We start from the raw sequence: 5443 nt of genomic DNA, 5'->3' as shown, positions 1-5443 counted from the left end.
AAGACTCAACGGTGTGAAATTGAAGTGTATTCACCGGGAAGACGGACAAAAGCTGTTGGCAGAGATACATGGAGGCATATGTGGTCACCACATTGGCGCAAGAGCACTTGCCGACAAATCATTCCGGCAAGGTTTCTTTTGGCCGACAGCCCTCCAGGATGCAACTGCACAAGTAACCAAGTGTGAAGCGTGCCAGTTCCATTCCAAGCAGATACACCAACCAGCTCAAGCTCTCCAGATGATCCCTTTATCCTGGCCATTTTTGGTCTGGGGGCTCGACATCCTCGGCCCCTTTCCCCGAGCAGTCGGGGGCTTTGAGTACTTGTACGTTGCAATCGACAAGTTCACAAAATGGCCGGAAGTGGAAGCAGTGAGGAAGGTGACAGCACAGTCAGCAGTCAAGTTCTCCAGGTCGATTGTTTGCCTCTTCGGGATCCCTAACAGGATAATCACCGACAACGATACGCAATTCACGAGCCGCACCTTCATGCAGTACGTCCAAGATCTTGGCACCAAGGTCTGCTTCGCTTCTGTTGCTCACCCGAGAAGCAACGGTCAAGCGGAGAGGGAAAATGCTGAAGTGCTGCGTGGGCTCAAGACCAGGACTTTCGACAGGCTGCACAAGTGCGGAAGAAACTGGATCGAGGAGCTGCCGGTGGTTCTTTGGTCGATCAGGACGACGCCAAATCGAGCCACTGGCCAGACACCTTTCGCTCTAGTCTATGGAGCAGAGGCAGTTCTCCCCACGGAACTCGTATACGGGCCCCCTCGAGTGCTCGCTTATGATGAGCTTGAGCAAGAGCAGCTGTGACAAGATGACGCGCTACTCCTTGAGGAAGACCGTCTTCAGGCTGCTGTACGAGCTGCTCGCTACTAGCAAGCTTTGCGCCGCTACCATAGCCGCAAAGTTAACGCCAGAAGTCTCGAGGAAGGCGACCTTGTTCTTCGGCGTGTTCAGTCTGCCAAGAATTCCAACAAGTTGACGCCGAAGTGGGAAGGCCCTTACCGGGTGAAACGAGTCACTAGGCCTGGCGCTGTCCGCCTTGAGACCGAAGATGCCATTACGGTGAGCAACTCCTGGAACATTGGGCATCTTCGTAAGTTTTACCCGTAAGGCGCGGTTGCCGGAACCCGTTCCAGCAACCACCTTTTGTACAAGTCTTGCCGCTGTTGCATGTAATCCTTTGTACAAAGCCGGGCGCAGACCCCGTGCATAAGTAAAGCTCATATGCTCCGCACATCTTGTCAATTTCATGCTTTCTATTTTTTGCATATGTGATCTGACACTTTTGCAGCACCTACTCCCCGGTAAGCAATAACGAGCCGTAAGGCTCCATATCTTTATTTTCTCCTCTTTCTTTTTTCTCAAGGAAAGGAAGGTTCCCTCGCCCACAAGTTTGCCGGGGGGGAAAGGAGAAGATAACGGTATGGACCAGGCGTCGTTCAAGAAAGTTTCGCCTTACCGGGAAGCAAACAACAGAAAAGCTAAGTTGCCAAAGTTTGAGCAATCAGATTTTTAAAATTTTTAAGTTATCTCCCTTGAACGACCGCACTTTGTATGGAAAACCTGTGCACGGAGGAACCAACTCGTAGCTAGTTGCGCCCTTACTTTGTTTCGAGTCCGCTCAACAACTTAAGTGAGCTGCGACTAGTTGCGACAAGGTTTCTTGTCGGTAGCGGCACCGCCAGCAGGCTGCTGACGTCTCGCACTCAGCGCTCGCGGCTAAGGTGCCTACACCGACAAGTTCCCTAAAAGCGTAGGGCAAAAACATACAAAGGGAGGAATCAAGTAAAGGGAATAACATTGCAATCATTACCCGGAATAGAGTTATATTACAAGGTAGCTTGTCGCGGCTCTAACAGATTGTTCTCATAACATGACCAGCAGCGACAAGAAAAGAAGAAAATGGGCGGCCTAGTCTACGCGATCGCCCTCAATCCTCTTGATCCCGCTCACCTTATCCACAATGGGTGCGACAAGGGTCTTGAGCGCCTCCAGATCAGCATCCGGCGGCAGGGTCTTGAGGACGTTGGTGAGGTTGAGGCCCTGGTTGCGGAAGGCCACCTTCACCAACACCTTTTGAAGAGGTCCCGCGCAGATCTTGCGCGACTCGTCGGCCAGCTGCTTTGGGATCTTCCCCCGGAGCCGCTGGAGGGCCGTCACCATGCCTTTAAAGAACAAGGTGAGCTTGGCGCTGGGTTGGAGGTTCTCATCAGAGGGATACCCGAGATCCTCCACCCCCAGCTGCGCCAGCTCCCTGTCGATATCTGCGACAACATTCATGAGACCCTCCGTCCAGTGCTCCACTTTCTCCCTAAAAGCATTCTGGGCGGCGGCAGCACTCGCTAGCAGCGCCTTGTCGCCCTTGATCTCCTCCTTCAAGGCCACCTCCTGCTCCCTGGCACCGTCCAGCGTCTTGGTCAAAGTGGTCAGCTTCAACTCAAGATCTGCGTTGGAGTCCTTGGCGGCGCTAAGCTCTTTGCCCTTCTCGGCGAGACGAACCTGCAGCTTTGAGTTGCTGTGGGCGTCCTTCTCCCGCTCACGCTTGAGCGCGGCAAGCTCTTCACCACTCGCCTTGAGATCGGCCTCCAGCTGCGCCACCTTCGTCTCCAGCTCCTTCTTGGTGGCCTCGGCAACTGCGGCAGCATCCTCTGCTTGCTTAAGGGCTCCGCCGAATTTTTGCTCACGCGCGGCAAGCTCCTCCTCGTGGCTGTCGAGGTTAACTTTCCGCTGCACCAACTCACCCTCCTGCGCAGACAGCTTCTCAGCGGCAAGCCGCTGTTGCTCTTCAACTTCGGCCTTCTCGAGGAAGAAGGCCTTCTGCTCTTCGGCGAGTTGCTCCCGCTCCTCTGCCAGGGACCGGAGAGCTTCCTGGTTGAGACCCCGGAGCTCCTCCGCGCGCTTCTCAATGTCCGCTCTCGCCTTCGCGACAAGCGCCTCGCGGGATTCCAGCTTGGCTTGCTGCGCGCGGTAGAGCGACAACAGCTTCCGCAGCAGCCGCTCCTCCTCAAGCTCGCCGCTGCTGCTGCTCGGCGCATCAACTAGCGTCAGCCCAGCGGAGGCGAGCACCTCTCCATCAAAGCTCTCTCCCTCGACCGGCGCCCTGGAGCTTGACGCCCAAGGGAGGTTGATGAAGACGCCATCGCCGGCCTTCAAGTAGACGCCTGGCTGGGGCTCTTCGGAGCCTGGCGCTGCGGCAACGGCGGACGGGTCGGCGGTCGATGTAGCGCCTGGCGCTCCTGCGGGCTCAGGGCGGTCAGTGCGATCGCCAGACCCCTCGCCAGCTGCTGCGGCGGCAGCTTTGGCGGCCTCGTCACCGGCGGGATCATCAGCGCCGGCTGCTTCTTCAGTGGCAGCGGCGTCGTCGGCAGCAACCTCGGTCTCCATCGGTTCCGCAGCAGATGGGTCTGATGGCCGGAAAAGTGAGAAAAGTCAAGCAAATACCCCAAAAGAAGAAGAACCCAAGGGAAGCTTTGAAGGGAAGATTACCTGTACTGGGTTCGGCAGTTGTAGTCTCCGCCGCCGGGGGGACGCTGGTGCTGTCCCTTGCCGGAGAACTCTCCCTTGCCGGAGGACTCTCCCTTGGCATTTCAGGGGCGGCCTCCGGGTGCTCCTGGTGGGGCTGCTCTGCTCCTACACAAACCAACAGTCAGATGTCAGCAAAGAAGGAGTATTTATGCGCGCCTAACAGCGGAAAGCGAACCATATACTTATGCTGGGGGCTGCTCTGGAGAACAGTTGCCGGGTTCGACAAGGTTGTCTCGGACGCACCCCCTGCTGTCGCGGTGGGTTCGTCCTCGATGACAATCACCGGGACCTTGGCTCTCTTCGCTGCTCTCTGAGCCAGAGTCCTAAAAAGGAATAAGTTCAGAGTAAAGCAAATGAGATACAAGACAAAACAACAAGAATTGAAGAACTACAAGTACAACAAGAGAATCTTACTCTTCTTCTTCCTCGTCGGAGCTGAACGCAGAGAAGTCGAAGTCCGGCTCACGTCCGGCGCGAGGAGGCGGAGGAGTAGTTTCCCTTGGCCGCTTGGCGGGAACAGTGGCGGTGGTCTAAGACGACCCCGCTCCGGCTGCCGCCGCGGCGTGAGAAGCGGCAGGAGTAGAAGCGGTGGTCCGGGTGGACCCCGCTCCAGTTGCCGCCGCAGCGTGAGGTGCTCCCGCAGCAACAGTGCTTGCCATTGTGGAGCGTGTCGCGCGGCGCGGCGACTGTTCACTCACCCGCCGCCCCGCTACGTCCCCGGCCTTGCGGAGACGCCTTCTTGGATGGAGTTCTGCCAGAGCGAGCTACGTGAGGAGAAAAAAAGTTCCCGACCCCCGTCGTGGACGGAGCTGCACGCGTGCCATGGAAAACAGGGCAAAAGCACAGACGATTCCACGATCCGTACACGTACCTGTACACGTACCCAGAACGGGCGGTACGTGGACACGGGAAAAAAAGTTCCCGACGCCCGTCGTGGACGGAGCTGCACGCGTGCCATGGAAAACAGGGCAAAAGCACAGACGATTCCACGATCCGTACATGGACGCGTACACGTACCCAGAACGGGCCGTACGGTGGACACGGGAAAAAAAGTTCCCGACGCCCGTCGTGGACGGAGCTGCACGCGTGCCATGGAAAACAGGGCAAAAGCACAGACGATTCCACGATCCGTACACGGACGACACGTACCCAGAACGGGCGCGTACGGGGACACGGAAAAAAAAGTTCCCGACGCCCGTCGTGGACGGAGCTGCACGCGTGCCATGGAAAACAGGGCAAAAGCACAGACGATTCCACGATCCGTACACGGACCAGACACGTACCCAGAACGGGCGGTACGGGGACACGGGAAAAAAAGTTCCCGACGCCCGTCGTGGACGGAGCTGCACGCGTGCCATGGAAAACAGGGCAAAAGCACAGACGATTCCACGATCCGTACACGGACCAGTACACGTACCCAGAACGGGCCGTACGGGGACACGGGAAAAAAGTTCCCGACGCCCGTCGTGGACGGATCTGTACGCGTGCCATGGAAAACAGGGCAAAAGCACAGACGATTCCATGATCCGTACACGGACGCGTGCACGTACCAACAACGTGGACAAGGTGTTCGGGAAAAACGGCCCATAATCCAGAGAAACTGCGCCTAGACTAGCTCCCAAAGGGCAAAAACGCTGCCATGGCAGCCAGAACATATGTCATGGCAAAAAAACCCTGCCACGGCAACGTTTCAAAACAGTGTACCCCTCCTTCACAAACTGAAGGGCACGGTTCCCATGGGGGGCTAAAACCCTCAGGTACTATGGGGGAGGAGGGGTCCTCCCGGTTGGGCGTATGGAACTCGGTTGGTTTTTCGTATGAAAAACACCCGTTTTCGCGTAGCCCAACTCCTTCCCAACGTTGCCTCGGATGTCCCGTCGTTATGCCATCACGAAGGTGTTGGCTCGGTCCCGT

Source organism: Triticum urartu, chromosome 2 (assembly GCF_003073215.2).
Source record: "Triticum urartu cultivar G1812 chromosome 2, Tu2.1, whole genome shotgun sequence".
Classification (NCBI taxonomy): domain Eukaryota; kingdom Viridiplantae; phylum Streptophyta; class Magnoliopsida; order Poales; family Poaceae; genus Triticum; species Triticum urartu.
This window is presented reverse-complemented; position numbering follows the sequence as displayed.